This window comes from Lepidochelys olivacea (assembly GCF_965140295.1).
Source record: "Lepidochelys olivacea isolate rLepOli2 genome assembly, chromosome: 1".
Lineage (NCBI taxonomy): Eukaryota > Metazoa > Chordata > Testudines > Cheloniidae > Lepidochelys > Lepidochelys olivacea.
Window position 1 is genome coordinate 119,685,636 of NC_140411.1, and position 22,442 is coordinate 119,708,077.

The 22,442-nt window shown below is 46.8% G+C and overlaps 1 protein-coding gene across 1 annotated transcript in view; it reads right to left on the reverse strand.

Moving 5' to 3' along the window:
• NPAS2 (neuronal PAS domain protein 2) overlaps nt 1-22,442 on the reverse strand; it is a 213,407-nt gene that overhangs the window by 117,085 nt on the left and 73,880 nt on the right. The gene's annotated exons all lie outside the window — the stretch shown is intronic.

A 22,442-nucleotide genomic window follows, 5' to 3' on the forward strand; every position in this document is an offset into this window, starting at 1 on the left:
ATCAGTGAAGGCTGCCATCTGTACAACTCAGAATGCTCCTTGGTGCGCCTGTCCCCTTCCAGCAATGCTCAACAGGATTAGCGTTCTATACGTGTACAGGAAAAGTAGGTCAATTCAGTAACATTGTTCCCTGTGATGAACTGACGATGTGATTGCAATGGTCTGTTCACAGTCACCTATCATTCTGAGCTGACTACAGTGATGATGAAACTGGGCTTGTCACAAAACACATAATAATAACTTAGCTCACTGCACACTTTGTGGGGGAAAACATGTCCAGTTGGGAAAAATAATAATGCTTTGCATTTATACAACCAGACATTTTCAAAGGAACACACTCACATGATATCCTCTGCAGTAAATTAGTGTAACCCTTCTGCCTGTCAGAGTTGGCAGCAACAAGGGCCGGGTTCAGTATCTAGGGGTTAGAATCATAGAATCATAGAATATCAGGGTTGGAAGGGACCCCAGAAGGTCATCTAGTCCAACCCCCTGCTCAAAGCAGGACCAATTCCCAGTTAAATCATCCCAGCCAGGGCTTTGTCAAGCCTGACCTTAAAAACCTCTAAGGAAGAAGATTCTACCACCTCCCTAGGTAACGCGTTCCAGTGTTTCACCAGGGTTTCCAGGGTTCCATTCCAATAACACAATGCAAACCGGCTTGAGCCCCCACCCAGTGACCTGGGACAAATATATATCACCCCCGCTGGGCACCTCCAAGAGACAATACTTAACCTCTCACAAGCACATAGTCTGAGTGTAGCAAAAAGCCTTTTAATAACAGAGAGAAACAATGTGGCATTATGTTGGGGAAACACCACCAACAGGATTCATAACACAACCCATGAGCAAAAAAGCCACCCCAAGCAAATTGGGGCATGTCCTTTCCCTTTGGTTCTTGAGTCCAGCAACCCAAAATCACCCAAAGTCCCACAAGTCCAATGACCCAAAAGTCTCTGTCCCTGGTCAGGGCAGCCCCAGAGTTCAAAAGTTTATCTGCAGAGTTTTACCTCCCAACCTGGGTGGAGATGTGGGGGGGCTTAAGGGGCACCTTACGTGGTCCAAAGCTGATGACCCCACCTCTCCATGGGGCTCCGCTCTGCCAGCCGCCCCATGAGCTGCTCTAGGCATCCAACAAACTGCTCTGCTCCACAAGCTGCTCTACCAGCCATCCCGCAAACTGCTCTGCTCCACAAGCCGCTCTGCTCGCTGTCCTGCATACTGCTCCACCATATATCTTCAGGCTCCCCCACTACTTAACACAACACTCACTGATTTCAGCTCTTAGTAAGTTTAGCTCTTTTGTGATTTCAGCTTGTAGTAGGGGAGCCTCAGTGCTGGTGCACCATTGGCCCAAAGTGAATTCAGCTCAGCAGCCTGTAACTAGACTCCTAATGGAATCAAAATTAGCTCTGATATTCCACAGTGGAGAGAGGAGGAAGTGCAATTAACATGTAAGGCCCTCCCCAGGGGGCCCATGCCACCAAGTATTAATACCTATCCCCAACTTCTCTCAATTCACAGAGTTTTGGAACCCATGTCCCTTGCCTAGCGAGTGCTACTTAGTTGATGGCAAGTCCCTCCATCATAGCAAAAGGCCAAGTACAATTCCACTGTCCTTGATTCCCATAATCAGGGTAATAACAATTTATTCTTCCTGCCCCAATAACAGAGACATTGGGGATCCCACAGCAGCCAAAGTGACCATTTGGGCAGCTATGGCCTCATTCTAGGTGGAGTGGGTGTGCCTATGCAAATGAGATCGGCCCCTGAAGTTTTTTTCCACAACTTGCCACACCTCACCACCAGATGTCAGGGTGGAGCTCATCCTGACTCTGCTTACATTAGTATTATCATCCATGTTTTAGAAAAGGAAACTGAGGCACAGAGCAGTTAAAAACTATATTCTGGCTCATTTTGGACAGATACTGCACCCTACTTGCACGACTATGCAAGAACTAGGTAGACTGTTACCATTAGCATTCCTGAATGCAGGGGAGCCAGAGGCTCCAGCATGTCTGGAAATACTTCACAGTTCCAAGGATGAGTAGTCAACCAGGTATGTCAGTTAGCATCCACCAACAAAGAAAGAGGGTGTATGCTGCACCTCTTCAAGCAGAAGTCAGTGCAGCTGCAAAGGATGGCTCTGACAACACCCCGCATTAAGGTACTGTGTCTGCATTTGCCCTGCTCAGACAGAATGTATCAGATTACAAATACTTTTATTAAGATGATGTTGAAGTAAAAAGAAAACAGTAAAGAGTTTAAGCATAGAAGTTTCTGGTTATCAGGGAATAAGGTACAGATTATCAAGTGGTGTGAAATTCGGTTTAGGAACAGGTGGCGTAAGGAATACATAATCTGCGATTGGGGTAAAAGTTTAACAGGTCAAAGTACAGACATTGAGATATGGGGGTATGTTGTTCATATAATGGCTATGTTCAGGTGTGGAGTATAATGAGTCGATACGATGATAAGGATGGATTTACCCTCATTTGGTGGGATTTAATGTTCAGTGAGTTTATGGTTCCAGTGGAAAAAGCCTCTCAGTCCCTTTCCCATAGTTGATGCACGATGTCATACTGGCTCACACGTCCTAGTACTGTCGATGGCCGGTGATGTGTTCGATGTAGATGTCCCTGGACCATCGGATGGTGTCTGAGACCATGAGGCGCCACATGAACCATGCGTAGCGTCGACCAATCCCACAGGTCCGCAGCACATGCTCTTTGCAGGGGTCCTAAGCGCCCAGGGCTCCGACGATCAGGGCATCCATCTGCACCTCATAGCCCTTCGCTCTCAGGGTGTCGGCCAGGGGGGTGTATTTTTCCAGCTTATGAGCTCAGGCTTCACGGAAGGCCGGAGTCCTGTTCTCAAAGGAGACCATGACGTCAACGAGGATGATCTTTTCCTAGGCCTCTTCGGTGACTACCACATCAGGTTGCAACTGGCTGTCAGTACCGGGGATGGCGCAGTTCATGGCGACCTCCCCCAGGCACGGTGCGATAGCTTTCACCAGGCAGTTCTGGATAGCGTTGTGGTGCAGCTGCCAGGCTCTGGAATGGGGCTTGCAGCTGCACAGGACGTGGGGCAGGGTCTCGTTGGAGGAGCCGCACTTCCTGCAATGCTTGTCTTGGTTCCCATGGTGGATGGCTCCATTGAGCGGGACACAGTTGAGCCAGGCACGGTGGGTGAACTGCCAGTCGGCAAAACGGGTGAAGCCGCCCGCGGCGAGGAAGTGGCTGCTGGCGTCCCACTTGCTGGTCAGTTCGAAGGCTTTACCCTGGTCCGGTTTATGCTTCAGGGTTTCCATGTACAGTGAGTGGATGGCTGCCTTCAGGGTCCTCTCCAGCATGCCCCTGGCACTTGGGGTGACAATGGTGTTGCTGTCGGACCTGATCTGTGGCACCAGGACTCCCAGCTCCTGCCACTCCTCACACCACTCCCAGTGGAGGCCGATGCGCTTCCCCAGGCGACGTGTGGCATTGTGAGCGCGGGACCACAGTGAAGCGATGTCATGCCCATCCCGTCCGAATTTGCCATCCAGGGAACCGCTCAGGAAGGTGGAGGTGTCTTGGTTGGAGGGGGCTCTGCCAATCCGCTTCTTTGTTGCGTCATGGAGGGCGTTTGCTGCGATGTTCCTTACCATGGCGTCGGGACACGTCAGCAGGCGGAAGGCGAGGGTGATCTCCGCGATGTCACACAGGTCGCCCATGCGGCCGACAGTGGCACCGCCATGCCTGTGGGCGATGTAGACCAGCTGGTTGCTGGCTCTCTGGGGAAGGAACAGCTACTTCTTCACCAACTGCCGGATGATCTTGTCTGCCTTGTTGAGGGGTATCTTCGCCACAGCGGATCCCCTTAGGACGAACGAGATGTGGGGGATCAGGAAGGTGTTCAGGGCGTTTATCTTCTGCCACGGTGCTAGCAGGGAGGCGTCGATCTTGGCGGCATCCTGCAAGATCTCCTGGATGGTGTCCTCGGGTGTCTGCCGGACACGGAAACCCGTCGGCATGCCGAGGTGCTGGTATGTCTGTCTCTCTGCCAGGGGGATGACGGGCTCGCCCTGGATCTGGAACCCTGTCGTCTGCACCGAGTCCCTTTTGCTGCCGTCGATGTGGAGAGTTGCGCGCTTCTTTGCATTGAAGCGGAGCCCCATCCAATCGGCAGCTCGACTGGTGGCATCTAGCATACGTTGGAGGTTCGCGTCCACGGTCAGGACCAGGTCATCTGCGTAAGCCAGGATGCTCACCCTCTCACCGTGGAGGTTGAAGCCATCTGTGCCATTGGAGATCGGCAGTCTCCCCTTCGACTGAACGAATGGTGGTGCTGCATCCCTCGTACACCTCTTGGATCACACGAAGGAAATTCTCTGGCATCCCAAACTCCTGGAGCATGGCAAAGATGTGGTGGTGGGGCATGACCCAAAGGCGTTAGCCAGGTCGAGCCACGCTACCGTGCACTGCCTCCATGCCCTTCTGGCCGAGGGTGGTTTGGAGGACAAAGTTGTGTTCATAGCAGCCCTCGCAGGACATGAAGCCTTTCTGGATGGAGCTGATGGCTCCCCCGCTCACCAACCACTCCATGATCCTCGATGCCAGGCAGCTGGCATAGAGCTTGTACGTCGTGGAACAGAGGGAGATGGGCCTCCAGTTGCTGGGGTCATCCCGCTTGCCCTTCTTGTACACAAGTACCATCATGGCCTTCTTCCAGGAGCTGGGAGTCCGGCAGAATCGCTTGCACTGGTTGAAGAGCATGGCGAGGACCAGGCAGCCGGGATCTCACTTTTTCAGGAGGCTGTAGGGGATGCCGTCTTTCCCAGGAGCTGTGTTTTTTGTTTTTGAGAGTCTGGCCATCACTTCCTTGGGTGTAAAGTCAGTTTCCAGGACATCTGCGTCGTCGACACGGGGCAGGGGCACTCTGGGCACTGTGCGTCATTCCAGGCACATCCTTGAAGTAGCTGTAGAGACGCTCAGATGGGATCATGAAGTTGGGCGAGGGCCCATCTAGGATCCCCCTCATGGCCTTGGAGCGGTTTGCCCGGTACAGCTTTTGGATCCTTGAAGCTGCTGCTGGATCGTAGCAGCGGCTGGCGTCTCTACTTCTGGCTCCCCTGATAGTGGCGTTGTGGTTTGGAGCAGGCGTTCCGTGGGCAGGCGGGGCATTCTCCTGGTTTAAACTTCTCCTGGGAGCGATTTCCGCAGACAGTTCTTGGGTGAGCCTGTCTACGAGGAGGTCGAAGTCGTCAAAGGAAGCTGCTGCTTGTAGCTCCTCAGTCCAGGCAGTCTGCCACAGAGTGGCAGACCTCACCATCGGCTGCTGGCCCTCAAGCTCCTCGACCTTGTCTGGTGCAGGATCAAAGCCTGCGTGGTCGGCCTGCCGTCTATCTTGTGGGTCAGGATTCCCTTCAACTGGGTGCTGGGGAGGGATCTCTGGCGGGATGCTGGCGTTGCTAGTGGTCAGAGAGACGTGGTCTGGCTTGGGGGTTGCTGGGACACCGCTGGTCCTTCTATGAGTGGCTGCTGCCTGGGTGGTTACTGCTGGAGCATGAGATCTCCCGTAGGCAGTGTCCCGCAGAATGGACTTGGGGGCTGTGTTGGGCCATCTGGCGATGAAGGCCCGGTGCTTTGCTGTGGCTGCGGGGCTGGTTCCTCCAGTAATGTCTGGAGTTTGCAAGGCGATCTGGGGCCTGGTGCTGGCTCCCCCAGTGGCTGGAGCTCGCAGGGCGGTCTGAGGCTTGACACTGGCTCCTCTGGCTGCTGGAGCTTGTAGGGTGGTCTGAGGTGTAGCTCTGTCTCCTCTAGCGGTTGGAGTTTGCATGGCTGTCTGAGGGGCAGCGCTGGCTCTTCCTGCGACAGGATCTCAAGCAGCTATGCGCGGTGGGGCGCTGATCCTTCTGGGGACTACACCACCACGTGTCCCCAAGAGCTCTTCCAAGTGTTTTAAAAAATTACTCCTAATTGACTTTGCCAAGCTGGTGCAGTGAACCAGTGACATCATTGGGATTGGAAATCAGGGCTTTACGGGGCACAGCCCCACACTTGGTGAACTAGACTAAAGATTTCTGGATATTATAAAAATGTCCCAAAAAGACTGAGGACACATTGGGAAACACTTTTTTTCTTTTCTATAACAAAAATTAAATAATTATTGGGGGACAGAGCAGTGCTGGGTGGCGCGCCCTCCTTGCCCACTGTGGGGCTGGCCTGGACCCTGCCATGGCCTCTGGACGTTCCTCTGCTCCTCCCTAGGGGGGTGCGCCCCAGAGTCTGGGGACCACAGGTTTAAAAAAAACCAACTGTACTAAGTGTTTACTCACACAACATACTAGAGCCCTGCTGTCTGACAATAAGATATACTGATTTGTACTTCAATTCTGGATATTCAAATCTCGTTATTATCAGGAAGACCCTAATCATGTCAGTTACACTGGATATGTTCAAACATTAGATAAATTCCTGGGGCCTATTTTACGAAGTTTTTGCTATCTTGCAGTGCATATAGCACCCTCCCACACTGATCTGTCTCTCCTGTTTTATACTTGTCATCTAAGAAAGGAATGCAAGACAAACATCTGAATATAGACTGGGTCTAAACATTATGTGTTCGTCATGTCATTTTTAGAAAATGAATAAAATATATATGATATCTCTTTATGATAATAGAAAACAAATTCTCCTGAGAAAGGACCACAATTGCAAAGATGTATAATTTTTTATACCTTTATGTACCCATCTAGCTGTCTGTCTTAGATATTTATAAAGTACTAGAAACTGCAATATCTAGGGCCCTGATCATACAAAGCCTTACAAATATGCTTAACTTCACTTACTCTGAGTAGTCCCATAGGACAAAGATTAAGATAAGCATGTGTGTAAATCTTTGCAGGACAAGGGCTTAGGTGTTGAGACATCATGCATAGATACCCCTGTGACTGCGATTAGATTAGTTGATAGAAATGTGAAACAGTGTAATAATTAATAGCTGAAAAAAGCTTGCCTTGAAAATAGTCTCAACTATGAGATATTCAGAATTCTGAAATCCCCCAAAAGTTTGTTTCTTTATTTTTGCAACCGTTTCATTGTGATCGTCAAACACTGAGCCAGGGGCTGGAAAACACTCACACCAGCAGCACCCTAGGAGGCCACAAAGTAAGCCTTTCCAGATGGGACTACTGTCAAGGTAGGTCTATTTTTCTGGTATGGCAATAAACTTGACAGGATCCTTTTAATCCTATCCACACAATTCCTTCCCCATGTGCAACCACGTAGCAGGAGTTTGTTTGCTAATATTACCATAAAGAGAATATGCTTTCAAATCAACAGGTTACAGTAGCACTAAGTACAAAACAGGACATCCATGGGCTGAAATAGATTGAACTCATCATCCTCCGTTTGTCTAGTAAACCATTTACATATAGCTTGCAAAGGACCAAACCATTTTGGGGTTTTTAAGTTTATGGGCCACATTCATCTTTGGTGTAACTCTACTGACTTCAGAGAAATTTACAGCAGGGAAGAATCTGACTTCAGTGGACCTAGGACAATGTATACCAGCTGAGGATCTGCCCCAGTAAATGTATTTCCAAACTTGAAGTCACATGTTCCTGATCCCAGGGGAACCCCTCAGGAAGGGGAAAAGTACATAGGCAACTCCATGAAGTTCACCTTCTTTCAAAGCTCAGATGTTTGAAGATTCATAGAGCCCTACCCTCTGCAGGAACTCAGGCTCCAACTGTACAGATCCCAGGACTGCTGTGGATGGAGAATGGCCCTTTCAGGTTGCCCCAGCATCCTGCCTCGTCAAGTGGGAGCTACATCATTGCTGTCCTCTATTCCCAATAACATATTTGACCCCTAGGTGGAAGGCACAGCTGGAGTTACACAAATCACGTTACGCCCTCCCCATGTGTAACCATGTAACTGCAGAGAAGAGGCAAAACCAAGCCCTAAGTCACGTATAATACAGGAACAAATTATTTTTCTATCTGAGGTGTGAAAATAAGTACAAACATTAACACCAATAATCCACTGCCTTTGCATCAATAACATGATGACATTTCTGCTCTTACCAAGTATGATGTGACATTTAATAATTCTGGGGAGATGAATCATGTAGAGCTATTTTGGTAGTATATTTTTAAATAGAAAACAATCTTTAAATTTCTGTAAATGTGTCTGAGTAAACAATGCAAAGAAGAGACTCCATTAGCCATGTGTCTACACATAGAAGGTGCACCAGTTTAACTAACGGTGGGATGTTGCAGCTGTGACAGAATTGCAGCTGCTCTGCAATAATTTACGAATACTGCATGTTGACCTGGTTATTGGGATGTGTACTGTATAACTATATTGCTGTAGTTTAATAAGGGACAGAAAGGAGAACAAGTAGGAAGGGAAACAATGGCACAAGATAAACCACCCATTGGTAAACAAGTATGTGTTGTTAAAAGACAATTCCCAAACTATTAGCTTGGAAGATTCTACCTTGGGGCTCCAGCCAACTGACAAAACTGGTTTTGACAAGCTGGGCTAAGGTCTGGGAACCAGGAGATCAAACTGTATACGTTTAAAAAGGGATTGCCTCCCTCAAGAGGGGGTGGTTCAGGGCAGATGGTCAGGGGACCAGACTGAAACACGGGACCCATGGTGGCATAGGAAGAAGTTAGGCCTCCGTATGCTAGTATAAGGGGATAGTAAGCCTCTAGGTAAGAAAGACATGTGTGAAGACTGTTGTTTTAAAATCCCTTTTCTCTAAATGTTTTGTTCCTACTGCTAAAATAAACAATACTTTGGTGTTAAGAAGGTTGTCTGATCTCTGTATAACACAGACTCCCAGAGGGACAAACTAAAAGTGCAGAAGCCAGTCAGATCCTGCTGCATAAGCAAAGTTGATACACAGGACCTGGTCTAGGTGTGGGAGACTTTTGGAATTCCACCCCACGAGGGGCATAGTCACAAGGCCTGACACCTATGGGGATGCACTGAGAGGGAGAGAGAGATCAGAAAGAGGAGAGAAATGCAGCTAGCACCTATAACTGTGACACCTCTGATTTGGTTACACCAGGGCAACTCTGTGTGTGAACTGTGTTATATTGGTATAGAACTGGGCCAAGTTAAACTAATGTAAACCAAATTTAAACTGATGTAAGAGTGTCCATATACAAAGCTGCACTGGTTTAACTAACCTGACGCAACATCTAACCTTTAGTTAAACCGGTGTCACTTTATGTGTAGATCAGGCAAATGTTTTATTTCAGCTAGCTCTGAAATACAATCTTGCATTATTTAATTTATAAATGTGACTGGCACTTCTTGCTCACTATTTCCTGAAAAAGGGAGGAGGTTGAGCCATAGCACTGCCCTACTGCACACTGGCTAGCAGGCTAGGTGGGGCTGTGGGATGGAGGCTGGATGAAAAGATGTAGCTCTTCCTGCACCCAGGCAAGCTCTAGGAGGAAGGGCACTTCTTGGTGCTTCCTGTGGGATGGTGCAGCAATTTCACAATGTAGCCCCATAAAGACAATGCGAGTTTTACTATAGACTTCCAGTGAAGCAGGATGGAGTCCTTTGTTTGAAAGTGTTCAGTAAAGCATGCTGGGTATATGTTTTTACATGACAGATGCAGTAATTCACCCCCAGTATAACTCAATTGACTCCGGTGAGTTTAAAATGGGGAGGCGTTTGGCCTTCTTCAAAGTATTAGCTGTAAGACATCCTTACTTGCTGAAAATAAGAATTAATAAGAATTGTTGCTTAAATACATTGCTGTAATGTATCTGAGAAACACATCACTGCCCAGTAAAGACTCTTTTAATCAGGCGGTGGACAAATCTGTTCTTCTTACTCACCCTCAACAGTGCCATACTCAGCAAGCGGTACCATTGAAATGAAGGGTGGCTCAATCTGTCATCTTCAAGAATTCTTTCTTTACTTCACAATCACATGAAGAGCCAGATTGTAGCTTTCCTTGCCCGAGTGCACATGGAACTGGGGGGAAGGTTGTGCCACGCTGGAGCAAGGAACACTCCACACAGGCGTAAGCTGCAACTGCAGTCCCTGTGCTCTTTTATTATTTGAAATAATAATCTGTTTATTATTATTTTCATTTCCACAGTGAGCTGACTTTTTACCAGCCAGGAGACTGAGCAGATTGCATGGCCCACAATAGTGACTTCCCAGTTGACAGTTCTCTTATACAGCTGTCTGCTGGGTCGAGTATGGGGCCTAACAGGGCAAAGGAAACCCCAGGTGATTAGGGGGAAAAGGACACCTCTCTACTCCCAGTAACTTCCCCTGCTAAGACATCAAGTTGTTGTTTTAATTTTGGGGACTTGCCTGGTTCCTCTCTGTCCTGCCATGAGGGATATTAGAGGGAACCCTAGGTCCACAGAAATCTCTTAGAGCAAGGAGAGAGAGAAACCAGGAACCACATCTAAATAAGTTGTCTCCCCTGCCAAGCAACTCCCTGTAGCACCACCAACCATCCTACCCCTGCACTGGGCTTCACTGTCCTCAGCACCGCCATAACAGTATGGAGCCTTCATTCATGGTCTCCATTTTACAATGATAGAGATTTCTTCAATGTAATATAAAATTCAAATCAGGTTTGCAAAGTAAACCTCTGAGGAAAAGGGGTAACTGTTACAGAACTTCATTGTACTTTGCAATCTTAATTATTATATTTTTGTAGCTAACATAACCAAACTCTCTGCTTCCGATTCCCATTAATAAACGTTTTGATCCCTCTATTATGAGACTAACAAAATTATAATGCTGAACTTTATACTTAACAAAGGGCACATTCCTAACAAAAAGTATGCATTGTTTATTCAAGATTTTCATGTACTTTATTGTACGTCAGCAAGTGCAGGTCTTTCCAAGACATGACAAATGGAGTAGACAGAACATTAACGATGAATTGGACCTCTTAGGTTTGATTCACCTCCTTGTATGCAAGGGAATGCAATTTGCAGCTCCTTAAACCCAAGAAGGCAGCTTGACACTCACCCAGAGAAAGGCAGTCTGTGGTACTTTTGCTCCCCTCTCCTAGAATTCTGCTAGGCAGTAAAGCTTTAAGGACTCTGATCCTGCACAGAGTTATACAAGTACTTAACTTTATGGCGTGAGTAGTCCCATTTGACTGCAATGAGCCTATTCACCATGCGTGTTAAGCACATGTATAAATCTTTGCAGGGTCAGAGCCATAGTTTAAAGTAGGGGGCAATAAAAGTCTTGCTGAAAAGGTTATGTAGGGCCTATGAAATGAACAGAATTGCGGAATCAAAACAGTAACAGTGATCCCTTCTCTCTCTCTGCTGCAGCCCCAATGCTGGAGCAGCTCTGTGCACCCCCCTCCCCTGGCCGCGGCCCTGGGGACGAAGGAACTCTGTGCCCCTCCCTCCCACCAGCCACAGGGATGGAGGAGCTTTCTGCCTCCCACTTTCCCCCCCGATGGCAGACCTGGGTCCAGAGTTAATATTTTTTAAAATGGAAAAAAAAAATCAGAAAATAATTCATTCAAAAATCCACAATACTAAAACGATTTTCATTTTCATAGTTATGGAAGAGAGTAAAGCCTTGAGTAACAAAACAAGACCATGTGATTGCACAGTAAGACATGGATATATCACATTGGTTTCACTGAAACATCTTTTGTTATTTTTACCTTTCATTTCACCTCCATTGCTTGTAGTCAAGGTGAAAGAAGGGAGTATTTAGGAAGAATTTAAATTAGTCCAGGCATGTGGCTTGGTGAACAGGTTTGGGGAAAACATTCCAGTCATACAGGGCAGTACAGTAAAAGTCACATAGACGTGTGGTAGAAGGAGATGAAAGAGTATTGGGGCTGGAATGGAGAGGGCACAGGGATCATGCCATCACAAAAGAACTTGAAGGCATGTCCTAGGTACATACACTGGCCATGCTGTGGTTTTTCACAAGAGGCTGGTTTTATTCAGGGAGCTTAATAAGGGAAGGGTGAAAGTTCCCTCCCATATTCCACCATCTGTTCCCCTGCCCAGATTCAACCTTTTTCTCTAACAGGTTGGTAGCTGCTTATCTGCTCTCTGCAGAGGCAGGGAATACAGAAAGCCTCTTACTGGTTTGTCACCTGAGCTACACTTTTTCTAGTGCAAACAAAGGGCCAAATTGTAGCATCCAGGCAATGGTCCACCTTGCACGTGGGGCAGAACTGCACAGATGTAGGGGGATCCTGCAAGCTATTGTGAATCCAGGATTTTGCCTGCACATCCTGCTCTGTGAAAGATCAAGATTGTGATATACCCTTGCACAGAGCCTGCACATGGAAGAGGCTCCTTGCAGTGTCCTCATTACATCCCAGAGGGGCCCATCAAATCTGACCCATACTGTGTGTAGTTCTATGTTCGGAGTTTTTTTATATCTGCCAGCTGCAGGATTTCTTACGCCTTCCTCTGAGTATCTGGTGCTGGCCAGTGTCAAAGACAAGAGTTTGGATGAGATGGATTGAAACTCATGGAGCAGGTCCTCAAAGAATCAATCCTGAAGCACTTGCATGAGAGGAAAGTGATCAGGAACAGCCAGCATGGATTCACCAAGGGAAGGTCATGCCTGACTAATCTAATCGCCTTTTATGATGAGATTACTGGTTCTGTGGATGAAGGGAAAGCAGTGGATGTATTGTTTCTTGATTTTAGCAAAGCTTTTGACACAGTCTCCCACAGTATTCTTGTCAGCAAGTTAAGGAAGTATGGGCTGGATGAATGCACTATAAGGTGGGTAGAAAGCTGGCTAGATTGTCGGGCTCAACGGGTAGTGATCAATGGCTCCATGTCTAGTTGGCAGCCGGTATCAAGTGGAGTGCCCCAGGGGTCGGTCCTGGGGCCGGTTTTGTTCAATATCTTCATAAATGATCTGGAGGATGGTGTGGATTGCACTCTCAGCAAATTTCCGGATGATACTAAACTGGGAGGAGTGGTAGATACGCTGGAGGGCAGGGATAGGATACAGAAGGACCTAGACAAATTGGAGGATTGGGCCAAAAGAAATCTGATGAGGTTCAATAAGGATAAGTGCAGGGTCCTGCACTTAGGACGGAAGAACCCAATGCACAGCTACAGACTAGGGACCGAATGGCTAGGCAGCAGTTCTGCGGAAAAGGACCTAGGGGTGACAGTGGATGAGAAGCTGGATATGAGTCAGCAGTGTGCCCTTGTTGCCAAGAAGGCCAATGGCATTTTGGGATGTATAAGTAGGGACATAGCGAGCAGATCGAGGGATGTGATCGTTCCCCTCTATTCGACATTGGTGAGGCCTCATCTGGAGTACTGTGTCCAGTTTTGGGCCCCACACTACAAGAAGGATGTGGATAAATTGGAGAGAGTCCAGCGAAGGGCAACAAAAATGAGTAGGGGTCTGGAACACATGACTTATGAGGAGAGGCTGAGGGAGCTGGGATTGTTTAGCCTGCAGAAGAGAAGAATGAGGGGGGATTTGATAGCTGCTTTCAACTACCTGAAAGGGGGTTCCAAAGAGGATGGCTCTAGACTGTTCTCAATGGTAGCAGATGACAGAACGAGGAGTAATGGTCTCAAGTTGCAGTGGGGGAGGTTTAGATTGGATATTAGGAAAAACTTTTTCACTAAGAGGGTGGTGAAACACTGGAATGCGTTACCTAGGGAGGTGGTAGAATCTCCTTCCTTAGAGGTTTTTAAGGTCAGGCTTGACAAAGCCCTGGCTGGGATGATTTAACTGGGAATTGGTCCTGCTTCGAGCAGGGGGTTGGACTAGATGACCTTCTGGGGTCCCTTCCAACCCTGATATTCTATGATTCTATGATTCTGATTCTGTACAGCAATTCTTATTTTATTTTCTTCATTGACGTATGTTGTTGAATGTTCAAATCTAACAACTGTGTACAGTGGAATTTATCACTGCTAAGGACTAAATAAAAAAAAAGCTTTTATTAACAACTACAGTGGACTAATGGAAATTACATATTACAGTCTGTTTGCACTCAAATATTTTTCAATTACTAATGCAAAGAAAGAGTAAAAGATCAAAGTTGGACCTTAATACAAACACAGACATCTCAATAAAGATAAATGAAAACAATAAAGCATCTTTTATCTACCATTAATCTCTGGAGTCAATTCAGGAAAGTAATTAAAAGCTTCCTCACAGATAAGTGATAAGCTTCTTTATTCAATGAGCTCGACATATAAACACTCATAGGTCTGTGCTGATATCATGCTTATTAGTAATTGCATTAAGACATAATATTTTGTAATACTACCAAGAATGCAGTGATTTGAAAAACAAAAGAGCTGTAGTAACTAAGGCCCAAAAATATGAGTTATTACTATTTAAGAATTGTCTGGGTATCAATGCTGTTTAGGAAAGACAGCACAGAGGACTGAGAGAAAAAACTTAAGTTTAATGGCAAGATTTCTTCAGACTGTTTATGGAAACGGAGTCTCTGTAACCTTTCACATGAATGTTCAGTTGGTGCAGCCAAATAAACCTCCCTTTTTCTCCCTGACTGTGAATGAATGAATTAAAAATTGATATTAAATATTAAGTTACTATATGATGTGTCAGATACAGTAGTGAAAAATAGGGAACTAGATGGAATCTAATATTATGATTAAATTAAGTCATATGTATAAAAGGGAAGTCAACTAAGTGATTCAGCTTCGGGCAATATACTGTTAACTTTAATGACAGGGCTTACTTTATTAATCCTATTAGGGAAAGAAACAGGTTGCATTCATATTGATTTCTTTTAGTAGTGACAAAGTGAAGAAGTAAGACTAATATTTGCAATAAAGCATGCTCATGCTATCATGTTAGTGAAACACACCTGGGCTGAAAGAGGCAGTAAATAAAAGGAACTGAAACCAAATAGTGTGTTTATAAGGGCATTTGATCAAAGAGTGGAATAATCAGAAAGGTAGCTATTTGATTAATAATGCACAGACGCAGCGTAACCATACATAGACGATTTATACACCTTTTCTGGCCTGCTGGAGGACAACAGTTCTTGACGTAACTTTGCATTGTATAATGGACTGTTAAAACAAGTTTAAAGAGCATCAAAGAATATGAAGGAACTTTTTATAAATTATATGAACTATAAGCTGGACATTTGAACAGCTAGCAAAGTGTTGATGGAGAAACTGCAACTTGAGTAAGAACAACAGCAAAATTGGCCAAGGGATGCACTGCAGAGGGGCTCACGGAAAGTGACTTGCAGAGGAGATAAGTTGCTGACCGTCTCATACCAACAGCAATGGACTGACTTGTCATACACAAGCAGGTGTGACAAGATATGTTGCACAAAGAGTCTGGAAAAGTCAAGCCCTAGCTAGCAGCAAAAACGCTAAAAGTGACATCTCATTCCCTGATTAGATGGTGAGAGAGGACAATTATCATTTTGGGTGGATATTTTGAATCTTTGGCAGAAGTATAGGTCACCGTCTGATTAAGCCATGCTAGCACCCCCAAGAAGAGAAACCAAGTTGAACCCACCTATAAGAAACGGGATAAACCGGCCTATTTCCTTCAGCACATTTCCTGAAAGTATGGACATGTGGAAGGGTGAAGACTGAGGTCCTGGGCCAGCCACCTGGGAGTCCTCCTGGTGACATCAAATATCTATCTTGGACACACATCTTTAATTGTCTCTATTTTCCAGCAATTCATATTGCCTGCTAGCACACTGGGAACAGACAATAGTTATTTCCATCCTTTGCTACACCTATGCTTCCAGTGAACAACTCCCGCTGTGAAAACGGAGCTGAAAGCTGATGGCTGAGCAAAGATGCAGGCTTTCTCTTGGATGACAACACAAATCAGTCAACTGACCACTTCCTGAAACAGGGTACCTAACTAATAAGGGAGTGTACATGCATGTGTGTATGTGCTTTAAAGATTGTCACAGTTACAGTATGTGTCCTTATTTTGTACTGGATTCCAATCAAGATTGTTGTAAAGTAGTTTTGAAACTGAGCAAGTTACTGTTGTTAACTAAGGGTATGTCTACACTACGAAATTAGGTCAAATTTATAGAAGTCGGTTTTTTAGAAATCGTTTTTATATAATCGATTTTGTGTGTCCCCAAACAAAATGCTCTAAGTGCATTAAGTGCATTAACTTGGTGGAGTGCTTCCACAGTACCGAGGCTAGCGTCGACTTCCAGAGCGTTGCACTGTGGGTAGCTATCCCACAGTTCCCGCAGTCTCTGCCGCCCATTGGAATTCTGGGTTGAGATCCCAATGCCTGATGGGGCAAAAACATTGTCGCGGATGGTTCTGGGTACATGTCGTCAGGCCCTCCCTCCCTTCGTGAAAGCAACAGCAGACAATCATTTCGCGCCTTTTTTCCTGAGTTACCTGTGCAGACGCCAAACCAGGGCAAGCATGGAGCCCGCTCAGCTCACTCTCACCGTACGTCTCCTGGGTGCTGGCAGATGCAGTACTGCATTGCTACACAGCAGCAACCCATTGCCTTGTGGCAGCAGATGATGCAATAGGCCTGATAGCCATCATCGTCATGTCCGAGGTGCTCCTGGCCGCTCCGGTAAGGTCTGTCAGGACCGCCTGGGCAGACATGGGCGCAGGAACTCAATTAGGAGTGACTCGACCAGGTAATTCTCTTTAGTCCTGCTGGCAGTCCTATTGCACCATCTTCCGCCGAGCAGGCAGGAGATGAGGATGGCTAGCAGTCCTACTGCACCGTCTGCTGCCAGCCAAAGATGTAAAAGATAGATGGACTGGATCAAAACAAGAAATACACCAGATTTGTTTTGTATTCATTTGCTCCCCCCTCCCTCCCTCCCTCCGTGAAATCAACCGCCGATAATCATTTCGGTGAGATCTGTCAGGGGCACCTTGAAAAGTTTAATGGAAATTCAGTCCTGCCTGAAATACCGGGGGAAGGGATAGCTCAGTGGGTTGAGCATTGGGTTAAGCATTGGTTTGCTAAACCTAGGGTTTTGAGTTCAATCCTTGAGGGGGCCATTCTGTATGACAGTTGTTTTGTTTCTCCTTGATGTAAAGCCACCCCCTTTGTTGATTTTAATTCCCTGTAATCCAACCCTGTAAACTGTGTCGTCAGTTGCCCCTCCCTCCGTCAGAGCAACGGCAGACAAACATTCTGCGCCTTTTTTCTGTGTAGACGCCATACCACGGCAATCATGGAGCCCTCTACGATCACTTTGGCAATTAGGAGCACATTAAACACCACGTGCATTATCCAGCAGTATATGCAGCACCAGAACCTGGCAAAGCGAAACCGGGCGAATAGGCGACGTCAGCACGGTGACGAGAGTGATGAGGACATGGACACAGACTTCTCTCAAAGCACGGGCCCTGGCAATGTGGGTATCATGGTGCTAATGGGGCAGATTCATGCGGTGGAACACCAATTCTGGGCCCGGGAAACAAGCACAGACTGGTAGGACCGCAGTGTTACAGGTCTGGGACGATTCCCAGTGGCTCGAAACTTTCACATGCGTAAGGGCACTTTCATGGAACTTTGTGACTTGCTTTCCCCTGCCCTGAGGTGCATGAATACCAAGATGAGAGCAGCTCTCACAGTTGAGAAGCGAGTGGCCAAAGCCCTGTGGAAGCTTGCAATGCCAGACAGCTACTGGTCAGTCAGGAATCAATTTGGAGTGGGCAAATCTACTGTGGGGGCTGCTGTGATTCGAGTAGCTGACCCAATCAAAGATCTGCTGATATCAAGGGTAGTGACCCTGGGAAATGTGCAGGTCATAGTGGATGGTTTTGCTGCAATGGGATTCCCTAACTGTGGTGGGGCCATACACGAAATCCATATCCCTATCTTGGCACCGGAGCACCAAGCCAGCAAGTACATAAACCGCAAGGGGTACTTTTCAATAGTGCTGCAATCTCTGGTGGATCACAAGGGACGTTTCACCAACATCAACGTAGGATGGCTGGGAAAGGTGCATGACGCTCGCATCTTCAGGAACTCTGGTCTGTTTCAAAAGCTGCAGGAAGGGACTTTATTCCCAGACCAGAAAATAACCTTTGGGGATGTTGAAATGCCTATATGTATCCTTGGGGACCCAGCCTACCCCTTAATGCCATGGCTCATGAAGCCGTACACAGTACGGCTGGACAATAGTCAGGAGCTGTTCAACTACAGGCTGAGCAAGTGCAGAATGGTGGTAGAATGTGCATTTGGACGTTTAAAGGCGCGCTGGCGCAGTTTACTGACTCGGTTAGACCTCAGCGAAACCAATATTCCCACTGTTATTACTGCTTGCTGTGCCCTCCACAATACCTGTGAGAGTAAGGGGGAGACATTTAGGGCGGGGTGGGAAGTTGAGGGAAATTGCCTGGCTGCTGGTTACGTGCAGCCAGAAACCAGGGGGGTTAGAAGATCTCAGCAGGAAGCGCTGCGCATCAGAGAAGCTTTGAAAACCAGTTTCATGACTGACCAGGCTACGGTGTGAAAGTTCTGTTTTTCCTTGATGAAACTCCCCCCAGCTTGGTTCACTCTACTTCCCTGTAATCTAAGCACCCTCCCCTCCTCCCTTCGATCACCACTTGCAAAGGCAATAAAGTCATTTGCAAAAAGAAAAGGCGTACTTGTGGCACCTTAGAGACTAACGAATTTAATTGAGCATAAGCTTTCATGAGCTACAGCTCACTTCATCGGATGCATAAAGTGGAAAATACAGTGAGGAGATTTATATACACACAGACCATGAAAAAATGGGTGTTTATCATACACATTGTAAGGAGGGTGATCACTTAAGATGAGCTATTACCAGCAGGAGAGTGGGGTGGGGGGAGAGAAAACCTTTTGAAGTGATAATCAAGGTGGGCCATTTCCAGCACATTTCCAGGAGTTAACAAGAACGTCTGAAGAAAAGGAGTACTTGTGGCACCTTAGAGACTAACCAATTTATTTGAGCACGAGCTTTTGTGAGCTACAGCTCACTTCATCGGATGCATACTGTGGAAACTGCAGTAGACATTATATACACACAGAGACCATGAAACAATACCCCCTCCCACCCCACTGTCCTGCTGGTAATAGCTTATCTAAAGTGATCATCAAGTTGGGCCATTTCCAGCACAAATCCAGGTTTTTTCACCCTCCGCCCCCCCCCCACAAACTCACTCTCCTGCTGGTAATAGCCCATCCAAAGTGACCACTCTCTTCACAGTGTGTATGATAATCAAGGTGGGTCATTTCCAGCACAAATCCAGGTTCTCTCACTCCCTCACCCCCCTCCAAAAACCACACACACAAACTCATTTTCCTGCTGGTAATAGCTTATCAAAAGTGAACATTCTCCCTACAATGTGCATGATAATCAAGGTGGGCCATTTCCAGCACAAATCCAGGTTTTCTCACCCCACCCCCCACCCCATACACACACAAAATCACTCTCCTGCTGGTAATAGCTTATCTAAAGTGATCATTAAGTTGGGCCATTTCCAGCACAAATCCAGGTTTTCTCACCCTCCCCCCCCCCCCCCAAAACTCACTCTCCTGCTGGTAATAGCCTATCCAAAGTGACCACTCTCTTCACAATGTGTATGATAATCAAGGTGGGCCATTTCCTGCACAAATCCAGGTTCTCTCACCCCCTCCCCCCTCACCCCCCTCCAAAAACCACACAGACAAACTCAATCTCCTGCTGGTAATAGCTTATCCAAAGTGACCACTCTCCCTACAATGTGCATGGTAATCAAGGTGGGTCATTTCCAGCAACAGTGGGGGGAGGGGGGAAAGGAATAAACAAGGGGAAATAGTTTTACTTTGTATAATGACTTAACCGCTCCCAGTCTCTATTCAAGCCTAAGTTAACTGTATCCAATTTGCAAATTAATTCCAATTCAGCAGTCTCTCATTGGAGTCTGTTTTCAAAGATTTTTGTTGAAGAATAGTCACTTTTAGATCAGAAATCGAGTGACCAGAGAGACTGAAGTGTTCTCCGACTGGTTTATGAATGTTATAATTCTTGATATCTGATTTGTGTCCATTTTTAAATATAACGTTGAAAACAGACTCCAACAAGAGACTGCTGAACTGGAATTAATTTGCAAATTGGATACAATTAACTTAGGCTTGAATAGAGACTGGGAGTGGTTAAGTCATTATACAAAGTAAAACTATTTCGCCTTGTTTATTCCTCCCCACCCCCCCACCCCCCGCCACTGTTCCTCAGACGTTCTTATTAACTCCGGGAAATGTGCTGGAAATGGCCCACCTTGATTATCACTTCAAAAGGTTTTCTCCCCCCCCCACCCCACTCTCCTGCTGGTAATAGCTCATCTTAAGCGATCACTCTCCTTACAATGTGTATGATAAACACCCATTTTTTCATGGTCTGTGTGTATATAAATCTCCTCACTGTATTTTCCACTTTATGCATCCGATGAAGTGAGCTGTAGCTCACGAAAGCTTATGCTCAAATAAATTCGTTAGTCTCTAAGGTGCCACAAGTACTCCTTTCTTTTTGCGAATACAGACTAACACGGCTGCTACTCTGAAATAAAGTCATTGTTGCTTCACATTCATGCATTCTTTATTAATTCATCACACAAATAGGGGGATAACTACCAAGGTAGCCCGGGAGGGGTAGTGGAGGAGGAAAGGACCAGGAGGGGTGGTGAAGGAGGGAGGGACAAGGCCACACAGCACTTTAAAAGTTTAAAACTTATCGAATGCCAGCCTTCTGTTGCTTGGGCAATCCTCTGGGGTGGAGTGGCTGGGTGGCCAAAGGCCCCCCACCACGTTCTTGGGTGTCTGGGTAAGGAGGCTATGGAACTTGGGGAGGAGGGCGGTTGGTTACACAGGGGCTGTAGCGGCGGTCTGTGCTCCTGCTGCCTTTCCTGCAGCTCAACAATATGCTGGAGCATATTAGTTTGATCCTCCAGCAGCCTCAGCATTGAATCCTGCCTCCTCTCATCACGCTGCTGCCACCTTTCAGCTTCAGCCCCCTCTTCAGCCCACCACTTACTCTCTTCAGCCCGCCACCTCTCCTCCCAGTCATTTTGTGCTTTCCTGCACTCTGACATTGTCTGCCTCTACGCATTCATCTGTGCTCTGTCAATATGGGACGACAGCATGAGCTCAGAGAACATTTCATCACAAGTGCATTTTTTTCGCCTTCTAATCTTCGCTAGCCTCTGGGAAGGAGAAGATCCTGTGATCCTTGAAACACATGCAGCTGGTGGAGAAAAAAAAAGAGACAGTGGTATTTAAAAAGACACAGTTTATAGAACAATGGGTACATTCTTTCACGGTAAACCTTGCTGTTAACATTACATACATAGCACATGTGCTTTCGTGACAAGGTTGCATTTTGCCTCCCCCCACCGAGTGGCTAGCCCCCCCCCTCCCCCCCGTGGCTAACAGCGGGGAACATTTCTGTTCAGCCACAGGCAAACAGCCCAGCAGGAACGGCCACCTCTGAATTTCCCCTTAAGAAAAGCACCCTATTTCAACCAGGTGACCATGAATGGTATCACTCTCCTGAAGATAACACAGAGAGATAAAGAACGGATGTTGTTTGAATGCCAGCAAACATACACTGCAATGCTTTGTTCTGCAATGATTCCCAACTACGTGCTACTGGCCTGGCGTGGTAAAGTGTCCTACCATGGTGGAGGAATAAGGCTGCCCCCTCCCAAGAAACCTTTTGCAAAGGCTTTGGGAGTACATCCAGGAGAGCTTTATGGAGATTCCCTGGAGGATTTCTGCTCCATCCCCATGCATGTTAACAGACTTTTCCAGTAGCTGTATTGGCCATGAATGCCAGGGCAAATTAATCATTAAACACGCTTGCTTTTAAACCATGTACACTATTTAAAAGGTACACTCACCAGAGGTCCCTTCTCCACCTGGCGGGTCCGGGAGGTGGCCTTGGGTGGGTTCGGGGGGGACTGGATCCAGGTCCAGGGTGAGAAACAGTTCCTGGCTGTCGGGAAAACCGGTTTCTCCGCTTGCTTGCTGTGAGCTATCTACAACCTCATCATCATCTTCATCATCCCCAAAACCTGCTTCCGTGTTGCCTCCATCTCCACTGAAGGAGTCAAACAACACGGTTGGGGTAGTGGTGGTTGAACCCCCTAAAATGGCATGCAGCTCATCATAGAAACGTCATGTTTTGGGCTCTGATCCGGAGCGGCTGTTTGCCTCTCTGGTTTTCTGGTAGGCTTGCCTCAGCTCCTTAAGTTTCACGCAGCACTGCTTCGGGTCCCTGTTATGGCCTTTGTCCTTCATGCCCTGGGAGATTTTGACAAATGTTTTGGCATTTCAAAAACTGGAATGGAGTTCTGATAGCACGGATTCCTCTCCCCATACAGTGATCAGATCCTGTACCTCCCGTTCGATCCATGCTGGAGCTCTTTTGCGATTCTAGGACTCCATCATGGTCACATCTGCTGATGAGCTCTGCACTCACCTGCAGCTTGC